The following is a 14622-nucleotide window of genomic DNA, read 5'->3' as shown; positions in this document are numbered from 1 at the left end:
ATGGGGAGAAATGTGGAGGGTGGATATTTTAGAGAGGAGGATAATGTGGGAAATTGTATCAAAAGCTCTGGAGAGGTTGAGGAAAAGTGGAGCAATTATTTTACCAGAATCCCTTGCCCAGTTAACTGTATCAAGGAAGGATAGGAGGGCAGTAGTGGTGCTGTATCCTGGTCTGAAACCATGCTGAGTGGGTGATAAAATTTGATTTTCAAGCAGGTAGTTGAGGAGTTTGGTACGGATGCATTTTTCCAGTATTTTAGAGAGGGGTGAGAGAGTTGCCATAGGTCGAAAGTTTGTGGTGTCTGTGTTGGTGCCACTTTTGTGTAAGGGGAGAATGAATGCTTTTTCCAGATATCTGGGACATGGGATTCTTTAATTGATCTCTTAGTGAGTATGCTGATGGGATAACCTATAGAGTTTGCTGCTAGCTGCAGGAAGTGTGGAGGTAGATTGTCAGGGGCCAGAGTACAGGGTTTTAGCATAAGTAAAAAGGTTTTTATTGTGCTGGTGGGTATGGGGGAGAATTTTAGGTTAGTGTTAAGGGTAGGCTTGTTTTCTGAGATGACTTGGTCATCAGCAGGCTTGGTGTTGGTGGTGATGGTAACTGTAAGAAATGTGGTGGTTAGGTTAGCTATGGTGTCATTGAAGTAAGAACTGAAGAGAGAATAGCAAGTTCATTAAAATGAAAGGAGTCCCATTTTCAAACTGTCTTTGATGCCTAACGATGACTGCACATGTCTCAACTACATAAATTTGCAAGTCATAGCTGTTTCCAGCAGAATAACATGACATTCTCTACTGAGCCTTCAGTTTGAATTTCTTCACCACCATAAGCAACAAGCTTTGCACACTTTGCCAGATCAAGCTTCTCACAAGCTTTTACTTTGGCAAACATTTCTGCTGATATAACATTGCACATTGAACCAGTATCAACTTTGAGGTCTACAGGTCTCTCATTACTCAGAACAGTACAAAATACTTCATTCTTTGCCAACAAATCTACTTCATTGACTGTTTTATCAAGCACTGACACCCCATTAACATAAAAAGTAGAGTTGCAGCTTTCTAGTTGAGCAACTTGTCTCTTTGAATGCTCTTTTTTGATAAAAGAATGTACTCCTTTTGATTTACAGAACCTTTTGAAATTATTCCACTTTTTACATGTGTGGCACTGCTGACCAAAAGCTAAGCATTTCTCTCATTTGGGCTCATGGCTACCTCCACAATTATGACAGTTAACTATGAGGCTTGTCACAGGTTTTGCTAAATCACCTGTCTGCTTTACTGAGTGTGCCCTGGGTTTCACTGTTGCTGCTCCAGGTTTTGCTGAAGCAATCACACCCTTAGGCTTGTATCTTTTAACCTTGTGCTGCATACTATCAACATTAGCACTGGAAGGCACTGCAAGCATGCTTTTTGTATTTCTAAGCATATTTGTGTGCTTTTCTATGAGCTCGTATATCTGACAAATCTCTATGGCCTTATTCAAAATTATATCACAGTCTCAAAGCAAATCCTTTCTCACTACATCATCTTTAATACCACACACAAGCCTGTCTTTTATCAGCTCATCTCTTAAATCACCAAATCAGCAGATTTTTGCCTTGTTTCTCAAGTCAGTTATATATGCTGCAAAAGTTTTACCAGACTTTTGATCTCTTGTGTAAAATGTGTGCCTTTCCTCTGTAATGTTCATTTGGGGGTTACACATTTCTCTAAATTTATGTTTTAAGCACTCAAGGTCTTCTAGGTGTTTCAGCTGGTACCACAATATGGTGGTCTTCCCCCTCCCCTGCATACACAGCTGGGGCATAACAAACAAATGAATGCTCCCTTTCAATGGCTTCTGAGCAGCTAAATTAAGCAAAATAAATGATTTGGTATATGTGTCTTTGTCGGAAAAGCAGGCTGTATAAAAATATTGTACTCTTGTTCAAACATTCTCCAGTTTTCAGCAATATTATTATCAAATACAAGTGGAGCAGGTCTGCAAAATATCTCTGCCAGGCCAATGAAATGATTTTGTAATTATATTTAAATGCAGGCACACATACTAGGTACTCGAAAAATATTCAACTGCACTGCAGTCTTTTTGAAATGACTATATTTCATTAAATAACTATACTGTAATACTGCACACACACTTGTGAGCACTTTACACACCTTGGATATTTCGAATAGCTTTAGTTAATATGAAAAAGAAGCACATAGAGAAAAAATACAGTCATTTTCTTGTTTTTATATATTTTATGCGATTCAGAAGGTATTTCAAGAATTTTCATAAACATTTTGAGTACTTTATCAATACATAGTAATTTTGAACACTTTGTTTAATTAGAAAGTAATTTTGAACGTTTTTCATGATTCATTTTATATTCGTTGAGTAAAAAATCATTTAAACAAGTTTTAATACCTGGATTTATCTTTCTTACATGTTTGCGAGTCATTTGAGCTCCACATGATTCACTTCTGTATATTCCTCAACTTGTGGCTGCGTGCCTCGTGGTCTTGAAGGAGTTTTGTTTTGGATCCCATTCTGACACCATGTCGCTCATCTTGTGTATTCAAATAAGACAATGAGGCTTGGGTGATCAATTAAGTAGTTTATTACACACAATCACATCAGGATGGATGACTGGAGCATTAAACTTAAATTAACTAACTGACTGCTATACACATACATGCTTTCACTCCAGCTGCTCACTCAAAATGGCACTCTTGATTGTAAGTACTCAGTAATTATATGCACATACCCATAGACTGGAATGGCTCTTAAAGGTACACACACACTCTGATCTACAACGACCATGCAGTAACATTCATGAGGCATGTGTGGGAACTTGCACACAGGTATAGCAGGCCTACACATCTATGAGCATTTCCACCAGCTGCTAGGATATTTGTTAGGACCAAAAAAAACATACCTGGATGACTGATGCACCTTAACTCGCACTTGCCCCAGTGACAGGGAACAAAGGTCCACAGTCACAGCAGTGGTTATATCATTGACACTTGTGAAAAGGGTCTGGGGAGGGGTTCATAATGATATGCTGCAACAGCACTTACTTAGAGTCATTTAGTAGACAACTGGAGGCTGAGGGTGTAAACAGCTCATATAACAGTAATCCTCTTTGCTAACTGCAAAAAAAAAAATACTGCTATAGGGAGCAAGTAAAGCTGCTTTTTTCCCCCTTGGATTTCAAAATGGCATCATAACTAGGGCACAGCACTCCTTTAAGTGTTCACTATCGTGTTACTCTGCTCTCTTTCACTAGTGAAAATATAAAAGGAGAAGCCTGTAGCTTGTGCAATAGTAACACATGCACAGATGTATATGTGTATGCTGGCTGGATGTACCAGTTTTGTAGAAGCAAAAAATACATTGTGTCACTGTTTTGGGCTCCTCCATGTATTTATAGGTTCATAGATTAGTACTAAGCTTAACTGCCCTTGTGAGACATTTTAAGCCTAGCCAATTATCTCTTGTGAGACTCAAACCCTGCACCTTGTGTTTGTAAGGCAAACACCTTAACCATTAGGCCACTCTCCCACATTGGATTAGTAATGTGCTAATCCAATGTGAGCTTGATTACTATCTAGCAGGTGTTAGGTCACCCTTTCTTCTGCCCCTAGTGTGTTCAGACTATGAGTAGATTTTAATGTTTACCTGTATTGGTAGCTTGAAATGTTTGTTTGCATTTTATGGTGCAGACCCTTCATTTCAGCTTGGCCATGTCAAAAATTAAGACACTGAAAAGGAGCTGTCTGTGACATAATGCTAAGGACACCTTCCTTACTTACATCAGAAGGAATTTAACTTGGTATCACCTTCTGCCATCTAACCAGACCAAGTTCTTACATAATTAATTACCATTCCCAGTTTTCCTAATAGTCCCTTACTTCTATCAAGACTGATGTTTAATAGACATTAGAGTTAAAGTTCAAGTGCAAATGTTTGTTGAACACAATTACAAACATTTTCTTACTGGCCATTATGCACTCCGGCCTTGTCAAATATGCAGCTGTGCTGTGCAGTAACTTTGCAGGAGTTTGTTAAAGACCAAAAAATAATTTTAATATATGTAAACAGCACTGCTGAGGTTTCCATGTTACTGTCAGCCACCTAGCCAGAAACAAATGCCTTCAGTGGCATGTTGATGTCACTTAGTAGAAAACTACACACACGGAAATAGGAAGGATAGTCACTGCTTCTTGTATGTTTGTGGAGTAGCTTCAGTATAATAAGATATGTGAAACTTTAATGAGTGACCTTATTGCTTGACTGTCATCTGACCTAATTTATCATAAACACATTTTTACAAAGGACAAGGCAAATATAAGAGCAAAAATCCCTGACATACTGGCATGCAGTGACAGAAGACTACTGTACTATAGTACATGTACAAATGCAGTACCCAGAGGCCAGAGAAAGAGAAAAACTAAATTAAAAAAGTAAAAGTAGTACTCTACTTACCGTATAGACTGCAATTTCTGTACTTTTTTCTTATTTAAAAAAACCCACAGATTTCTATGTGCCACTGCACACTTTCTGTTGCCGCAAATCAGCAGTGAGGAGAGAAGCTTTCTGAGGTAGAGCAGAAAAAAGTATTCCACTCACTTGCGTCATTGCTGCAAGTTGAGTGACCCAGCAAAAGGTATTGTAGCCTGTAGAAATCAAGAGGGACAACACAGAATATTTAAACACTTTTTTTGGGTCTTAAATTGCTCATTTTCTACCTTCAACTACTTTTGTGGTAATCGGAGTACCAGAAGAATGAAGTGAGGGAGAAAATTTGTAACAGAAAAGGTAGGTGTACTGCTACCTGCTAACCACATACCTCTCAACTGCAATGATTTTCCCAGAATGTCCAGATTTTGCCTCTTATTTTTTTTGCGTTCCTTGTAAAGTTTGTGGTTTTCTCGAAAATCGCTGAATGCTGAAATCACTAAATGCCAAACTTCATATCCTTAAGAAAATGTATGGCCAATGAAACACATTATTCTAGCCACTTCCAAAGTTTATAAGAATACTTAAAATTTGTCCCTGTTTTAGGGCATTTGTCCTCCCATTATTTTTGCCTTTGTCCAGTTTTCTTGTGCTAAGAGGTTAAGAGGTATGCTCACCACCAGATTTCTAGGCCTATGGGAGTGAGGGTATTAATTTGGTTTTCTAAGTAAACAGTCAAATTCATCCTGGATGACTATTAGGAGACAACAATATTTTGGCAAATATGACCGAAACTACAGGAATATGGGTACTAGTGTGGTAATTGCATTTGCTGCCAGTAAAAAACAAGCATCAGATAATATCTGTATGTTTTCTGTTAGGATGAAGTATCTTCATAACATGATGGCTACAAAATGAGGCAACATATTTTCATAAAAACAGAAGTACATGCAGAGAACAGACTCCTAAAGGAAGTGTGGGGGTGGAGATGAAGTGAGGCAGTATAGTCAATAATCTACTGATTAAGAAGGAAAAGGTGGAGCCAGAGAGCGGATAAGATCTGGTGATTTCTGTAGTAGCTCTGAGGAAAAAGGCATCCTGAAAAGTTCTGCACCCTTTAACTAATAGGTAATTTTAGTCTTTCTGTTTAATAAGATCTATGAAACAACATACAAATAGCAGGGGGAAATGCATCTGTGTGATTTGTTACAGATACCACTCTCACATCAATAGTTCTTAGTGGGAAGAGGTCACATGATCTGTTCACGTGTCACTTCTAAGAAAAATAATGCTATAAAGATCAATCACTTTGGAGAATTTAATACAATGAATAAAATTATACAGATCAGTTGTATAAACAAAAAAGAAATACAAGAGCAAATCAGGATAAAATACTCAGTGATTTTAAAATACACTGTAGGCCAGCACTGACAAAAAGAAAATATTCAGAATATCTACAGTAGGTGGCACTGCTTTAGTTAAGAGTCATTTGCAGACATTTTCTTTAGTACACCCGAGCTCTCAGCAGGTCATGCTATCAGTTTACAATGTAGTAGACAAAGAAGGCTCCCTGGCTGTAGGAATTTGAATATTTAAATGTAAGATTTTGCAGTTTGTAGGCCAAAAAGACGGGCTTCCTATCCAAGGAAGTGATCAAGTATAATCTGAACAGAAATTAAGTTTAGTTTGTTTTAAGTTCTTTTAGATAATACACAGACTTGTAAACAGAAATGATTAAGTGAAGGGTAAATAAATAAATAAATGGATGCCGACATTTTGTGTCTACAGCTTTTGTTTTTTTTTTTAAAGTGACCACAGCTGCCATTTTACTGAGATTAATCTGAAAGGCTCATTGCTGAATGGCACTCTGATTTTGTACAACAAGAATATAACACACTTTTCTTGACTGGGTTTATTGGGATTTATAGCACTTTACACATTTAATGATTCTCATGTCAAGTATAAGAAAACATTTTAATGATATACATTGCTGTTCACAGGAGTTGAAATACAATTGTTTTGTTTCTATGTAGTTGGATTAAAGGGATAATAAAGGATTCTGTATGGTCAATAAAGGATTTTTAGTTTTTTTTTTCATTCATTTATTCATTTGTGAAGGGGAAAAGCTGGATAATTTATCAGCCACCATCCAGGCCAGAAGGCATGAAAACTAGCATAAAACAAACTATGAGCATTTAGATGCACACTGACAATACCAGATGATAACAGTGCATTATAATGCAGACCGCCTGATAGCCATATTAAATATGCATCAATACTGAGTCACAATGTGAGGAAAGATAATACAAAACAGGTACAATTAGAATGAACTTCTAGAATACGATGGATATAATACAGCATCTCACACGTTATTATAGCACAGTGATTGCTTTCCTAGTGATGAATTGTTGCACATAAGAAAGACTTGTACAGCTTCTACTGTGTGCACTGTGGCAGACCTAGGTTCCAGAAATTACTACCCAGTTTTTCCATAGGCAGTTTATGCAAGCTGGTTATACTGAAAGTGCCTCTTGCCAATTTAATAAGGTTATTGCCAATAAGTAGTCATATTGATTACTTTATTCAGTATTTATTTATTAGCCAAGAAGATAAGATGGGCTGCTCATATTAGGCCAGCTCTAGCTAGCTACATCCTGTGCCACAGGCATAGAAACATTTACGCTACAAACTTCAGTTCAGTTGAGAGTACATGCATTATTCATACAGAACACAAGCAGTATGTACAGCTCTAATAATGGAAAAAATTAATAGATCTTATCTGTTTTGTTAAATGCAATTTTACCAAAAGACCAACTCACTGAAATTGTTCCCTACAAAACAGAAAATCTCAGGGATTTTTGAAGGGAAATATGCATTTTGTGCCCCCACACTCCCTTATTCAATATATAAACTGTGCCATTTCCGGAGAAGAGGGCAATTTTGGTGAGTTGGCTATTTTGACAAAGTAGTTCTCAACAAAAGGACTGCTCCCTAAATTAATAAGATGTGGTAATCAATAAGACAATACCTATAATTCACAAATATAAGGGTCATAAAAGTGCACATCATACATTTAGCATACATCATCACTGCAGAATTTTAGCATAAATTATATCAGTGATGCTCACAGCCTGATTTATTTTTGAGCAGGTTGAACTATTTTCAGAAAAAGGTTGATTGATTAGTGATCCTAATAGTAATGAGTTTCGTTAGACAGACTCCAACACAGAGAAAGCACCCTGTCTCGGTAAAGGGCAGCTATATGGTCTGAGCAGAAGTCTGATTTACAACGGGCACGCTGACCAATCAGCGTGCACGTTTGGAATATTAATGTGGGGGCATTGTATAATATAGATTTAAGTATGACATACGGTGTAAAAACATGCAAACAAGATTGTTTGGGAAGCTAAATGTAATACTCAATCAAGCATTAAAAAATGCCACTTACAATGGAAAACAGCGAAAGATGCACAACAGGATGCACTGGAGATGCTGTTTGCAGAGTATCTACTGTGTTTCTTAAAATACAACAAAGGTTTCAATGTGATGGAACACCATACACAGCTGATAGGTAGTAGTTCAAATAAAAAGACCTGAGACAGCTTTATAAAAAAGAGCCATACTAGGAGAATGTGGAAGTGGAAAAGTTTAAGCAGGAAGTGAAGAGCAAAAAACAAGAGTAGGAAGGCAAACATCTCCAAGAATGTTCATAAAATGGTGGACATAGAAATACTGGCATCAGATGCAAAAGGTGAATGTTATGACCTACTATGTTTCGAACTGTATAGCAAGAATTACACCAAAAGAGAAATTATTCGATTACTGCAAATGTAGCAGAGCTAATACATAAGATGCAGATGAATACATGAACTGCTTTGTCTGTGATCTGTATGAAAGTGTGCATATAAAAACAAAGAATTCTTCTATAGTCCTACCAATTCTCAGTGTTTGTAAATAGTATTTCCCAAGATCTTCCAAAAATTTGAATCCTTACGTATGCTAACAACAAGATTATTGCACAAAAAAATTCCTCTGAGCAACATCATCATGACAAGGGCTTGGCTTGCTTCAACAAATCTTGAAGGACCTGGAAAACTGGTTTCATGCCAAATGACTTAAAATGTAGACAAAACCAAGGCCGTTCTTTTTTGGCATTGACTGTAAACTCACTTTGTTTCCTGAAACAAGTGGTATGCTCAGTTTATATGCCTCTGTCAATGAAATTGTTACACATTTTAAGTGTCTTGGTATATGGATAGACTCACGGCTTCAGTATAATAATTTACCTGATTTACAACTTGCATTGCTCAGAAAAAAGTCTGGGCCAGTTTACATTAAAGACTACAAAGGCAGACTTTTACTTTTCATTGAGCGTTGTCTTTGTCTCTTTCACTAATAATCTGATAAGAAAATATCTGCTTTACAGTTAGAGGGCACAAAAGTGTATGGATTCATTCTTGTGGTACAATATTGCTCAGTTATCAAAAGAGGAAACTGGCTTCCAGTAAAAAAAGGAGACTGCAAATAACATACTTTCTTTTAAAATACTTCACTTAGACTACTCACATCTACCCATCTGCCCTAACCCCAGAAGAAAAGCAAAACATAATCTAACATCAACCACAAATGGTGCAGTCCAATCAACCTTTATCATTCCTAAGTATAACGTGAAAATAAGTAACAGTATTTTTTTCTTTCCTGAGTCCTCTCTTGTAGTGCTGGGATTTCCTCCCATCTGAGATCAAAAACTTAAAATCTCTTGAAGTGTTTTATGGATAATTTCCATCTGTTTATAAGGAAATTTGTTATTTGCAAATGCTTACATGGTATCTTAAAATGTCTACCCACTAATGATTTCCTCTCTTTATAATGAAATCTTACAGCCATGATGTGTTTTGGGTCACAAATAACTGTATAACTTGGCTGCTCTTGTAGTGCATTTACTGACCAGACTTCATTTACATTATTCTGCTTTTTTACCGTTACTCCCTGCAGGTACATTTCAGCTACTTCTGTGACTCTGCAGTAAGAGCTATTTTGACAAGACTCGTTATCTTTTCAGTATCTTCACAGTCTTTCCAAGACGATCACATTTGATGTTAACTTCTCTGTCACTTAGAATATACTACTTTACTTTTGCTATTTTTATTTACTGCGGTGGTGGTGCTGCGGTATCGTTGTCGCCTCACCGTAAGACGTTGTCCTGTTCGATTCTCAGCTAAAGCGTCTTCTGTGTGGAGACATGCGTGAATGGGTACACCTTCATTGAAGGTTGTGCGTCAGGGCTGGCAACTCGGCACGTAAAAATCTACTGCCAATCATTAGCGGACCGGAGTTCTGCTGTGGCGACCCCTAACCGGGAAAAGCCGAAAGACACAACAACAACTTTTGTTATTTTCATAACCTCTCCTTTTCTCTTTTACACATTCCCTCTCTCTCATCTCCTTTCTAACTGTTGCCACTGCAACTATACTATGCCTTCATTCCGGTTCTGTGTATCCTCCTGACACCAATGTAGGTTTGGGATAAGGGCCTCAACTCATAAATACAAGGTGCAGGGTTTGATTCCGACCATAGGTTATTGCCTATGATTAAAAATGGCCCTTCAGGGCAGTACCTATGCACTTACACAGTCAAAATGATATACACAGAGACAGCACACACACACTACTACCCCATCACATTCACATTCATTACAGACTACTATATTGATAAAAAGCACGACAGCTGCTACTAAGTGTTTACCTTGCTTAACAAACCACTCAGAATATTAGAGGTTCTAGTATGTTCAACAAAGGCAGATGATGTTCCACCTTCATGGAAAGGGCACTAAAACAAAAAGACTGAAAAAGTGCCAGGTGATTAAAACACGTAAGTAATTTATGCCAAAATGAAGCATCAAATATTTAGTAGTTAGACATTCATGCTTCAGCAATTTAAATGATGTAGGACTGAGAATAGCGGGAATTACTACCTGTGACCACGATGTACTCTCCTTCCCCCAGTAGTAAGCTTGCATCCACCAGTCCTATACCCCCAAGCAGATCAACCTCACTGAATACAAAATCTCACCCACTTGTCAAGAAATCCAACTATTTTATGTTCTATTATCTGCTTACCCTACCTCTCAACTGCCCAGAATTTCACAGAATGTCCATATTTTTACCTCGAATTGCTGGTGTCTTCCTCATAAAGTGTATGGTGTTTTCTAGGAAATCATTGTTGCTCGATGTAAGGTTACCACCAGTCCCTCTTTATGCAGGACAGTCTGTATTTGGACATTTGTGTCCTGTGAAAAAATAGGAAAAATGACAAATGTCTGAGATTTTAGGGCCAAAAACATTTCCCAAGTTTCCACTAACAAATGCAAGAAAGACTACTTTTGTATTTGGAACACCTTAATATTACAAGAAACAACAGAAACAACTCAAATTTTACAAGAGTGAAATTTTAGTTTGGCAAACATGTGAAGTTCAGTCTTTTGCTCTGGTTGCAAGTATGGTTTGTCCTACAAAATGTTGCATCGCCATAAAAAAAGTCCCACTCTGAACATTTGAAAAGGTGGTAATCCTAGAATGACATCACTGAAAAATGAAAGACATTTGAATTTAAAACTGCATATCCTTCAGAAAATGCATGCCAGTGCAAAATATTATTCTAACAACCTTCTAAGTTTATAACACCGATATCTAAAATATGTCTCCTTGACAGGTATGCTGCTTACTCTTACAAAATCTTGTAAATTGTTTGTCCATTTAAAAAAAAAAAAACTTTCCAGAAAAATATCCACTATGAGCAACACCAAGTATGGCTTGTTGAAAAGCAAACATCTAGTTTTACAAGACATGAATCCATATACATGTACTTCAGACAGAGTGCAAATTAGAAACTTTTATTCAGTTTGGTATGTGGATACTCCATGGGGAATGTCAGATCCTGTCTTGGCATTCATTCATCTTATGTCAGTGGTGTCCCAGACTGGCAGTCCTGGACAAAAGAATAGGTCATAAATGGCTGGCAATGTCATAACTCTCAATATTTTACCATCAGTATTAGAGACAAGCAAAACGATCCGCAGTGGTGGTGCTGCGGTAGCGCTGTCGCCTCACAGTATGACATTGTCCTGTTTGATTCTCAGCTAGAGCATCTTCTACGTGGAGACATGCATGAATGGGCGTACCTTCGTTGAAGGTTGTGCGTTACGGCTGGCAACTCAGCACGTAAAAATCAACTGTCAATCATTAGCGGACCGGGCTTCAGTGTGTTGTTGGGTAGTGGTACAAAGGCTCCAACCAAAAATGTTGGTTCTAAAAGTAGACACAGAATGTATCAGGATGAAAACTTTGCAAACCTTAGTGTTCTCAAATAAAGATGGTGTATATGCCAGATCAATAATGAAAAGTCTGGAAATTGCAAAACAGTCTATTATACATACACACACACACACCTGTGAAGACCTCTGTTTTTGCTCCCCCAATATCGAAATGAGAAGATAAAAGGAAAAAATATATAATAATATTCTGTTGTTTTACACATACTGCCTAAGATGCAAAATACTAAAAGACGTTTTGGTCCAAAAGTGCCAGCCCTAGTCTCCTGTCACATCTCGTGGAAGGCAAATTCACCTGCATTCCCTTAATCCATATAACAAATCCCATAGTCAGTGCACTTCTGGAAAACCAAATCATATCCCTTGCAAAGTTTAACAATTTTCAAATAAAGTATCATCTGATGTGTCAGACTTCACACAATCTATCTGCTGTTATTCCTGAACCATATTAGTTAGCAGTTATATTTTAATTTTTGCACTTTATTAATAACTTCAGTAAACACTTGTCAATGGCAAAAAAATAGAAAAAAAGATAAAAATAAAAAAACCTTAAAATATAAAACGATTTACAACAATATTTTCAACATTTGCTATTTTAACTTTCAGTAAAACTACATGTGCTTATGACAATACATCAAAAGGCATAGGATTCTAATGTCACAAAAGTAACTCACAACTCTGCCAGTTAGAACATTTTCAAAACAGCGTAAATTACAATATCACAAGGTTAGCTTGCTGCAACATTATCCTCACATCTTAGCCATCTTTTTTTATCACCTCCCTGGAGCCACTGCCCAGAGATCTACAAATTACCAGTTCCAGACCTCCATGAAAGTCACATTCTATTCACTTTCCCTACTTTCTAAATTATCCAGGGTAATATCACCCAAGATTTAATTTCAATCCTTCCCCTCCTAGATTGCTTGAATCATCTCCTTTATATGTTCCTTAAATGAAGCTAACTTAGTGCATTCCAAGAAGATATTAAGGCTGGCGCAGTGGTGCAGTGATAGCGTTGTTGTCTCACAGCAAGAGGTTCTCCAGTTCGATTCTTGGCTGGAGTGCCTTCTATGTGGAGTCTGCATGTCCTCCCTGCGTTCGTATGGATTTCCTCCAGGTGCTCTGGTTTCCTCCCACATTCAAAGACATGCATCTGGAGCATTTCTCCCCAGGCCTCCGCTGAAAATTGGCTTCATTCCAAGTCAGAATTTCCTGGTTAGCAAATGTTAAATAAATAAAATAAATATGGCCCCAGATCTCCTTTAATTCAGGATTTAAATACTTCCAACATATATTGATATGTTAGGAAAAATCCTAGCCAAGTGCTTATAAGACTAAAAATACTTCTGGAGATTCTTCCATGCAAAAATCCCAATGTGTCTTGGCCCATTCATGTAAATAGGGGCCAAACAAATCCTTGCCCCAAAGCCTCAGACAAATGAACTTCCAGACCTTTTTTTTTTCAGCTTTCTCAAACAGAACTAGCCAAGGTGTCCTTAACACCCAATGAAATTTTATACAACTCCCTGATCAAATCAAAGCCTGGTATCCCTCCAGTACAGCAATTATCAATGTACCAATTTTCATGGGTTCCTCCTTGTTCCCAAAGCAATCTGACTTGCTCCCTATGTCTAGTTTTCAATACTGCATAAAGTAAATAATTCATCCTGAAAGACAGGTCAGGGGATAAGTCTACTTCCCACAATAAATGACACCAGAACCACTCTGCTCTATGCACTGATCTCCAGGATGATAATAACTTCACAGTGAATACACCATTTAGCAATGCCCCTAGTATCATTACCAAAGACCACCAGGACCCATACGCATCATTTACTATACATACCATCTCAAGTTAATAAAATTTTAATCATCTAACGCTGCCACACAAAAGCTCAAATTTCCAACAGAAGCTAAATGTGTCACAGTAAAAACATGTCCTTTTGTCCAAGCTATAATATGACCTCCCAATTATTACTCTCTTTTTGGCCAAAAATATCTCATTACTTCAATCTGATGAAAACCCAGTTCTCAGATATATAAATCTAGGTAGTAACAGAGAGCATCAGTGTACTACAATAACACAAACAACTGTCTCACTGTGTCAGCTAGGGCATCTCCTCTCTTCTCCTCAACAGTTTCACATTCAAAAGGTCATCATGACAGATATAGCTCTAGCTCCTTAATAAACCTAGCATCAAAAATCAGAGTTATTTTCTTAGGGACATGCAATTCATTCAGTTATTAAGGCATCCATTTACTGTTTCTACCATGTAAAATAGCATTCTCCAAAACTGCACCTGCTAGCTTTAATAGCATTTCACATCAGAGTAGGTGAATCAACCAACTTCATTAATTCAAAAATTTATAACCTTGTTAAAAAAAAAATGCAACTTCCTTAGATACCCTGAATGAGGGCTATAAAGCATGTGCCAGTCATGCTGCCTAATGTCTTATTATATTATATTACAGTTCAAAAGGCTACCCTCCCCTTTTTATTACATTTTTGTTTTTGAGTTTTATTTCAAAGTCAAAGTAAACTTTATTGTCATTTAGAACTGCACATGTGTACCCTAAATGAAATTTCATGCATCAGCTCAATTCTTGAGATTACAAAAGAAAGTGCAACAACAAATACAAGTAAAGGAATAAACATAACTAATAAATACAATAATATTTCTAATACACGCAAGAAAGAGCAGAGACATTTATCAACACTAATATATGAAAAGAATATTCTTCCCTGAGTTAAATTAACTACCCTATTTAAAGTAAAACAAAACACATTTTGAAATGCCTAAGTTATTTGTTTAATATTGCACTTGAGTGAGTTAAATAATACTGG

The sequence above is a fragment of the Protopterus annectens genome, chromosome 1.part2, assembly GCF_019279795.1.
Source record: "Protopterus annectens isolate FY-2018-M chromosome 1.part2, PAN1.0, whole genome shotgun sequence".
NCBI classification, from domain to species: Eukaryota; Metazoa; Chordata; order Ceratodontiformes; family Protopteridae; genus Protopterus; species Protopterus annectens.
This window is presented reverse-complemented; position numbering follows the sequence as displayed.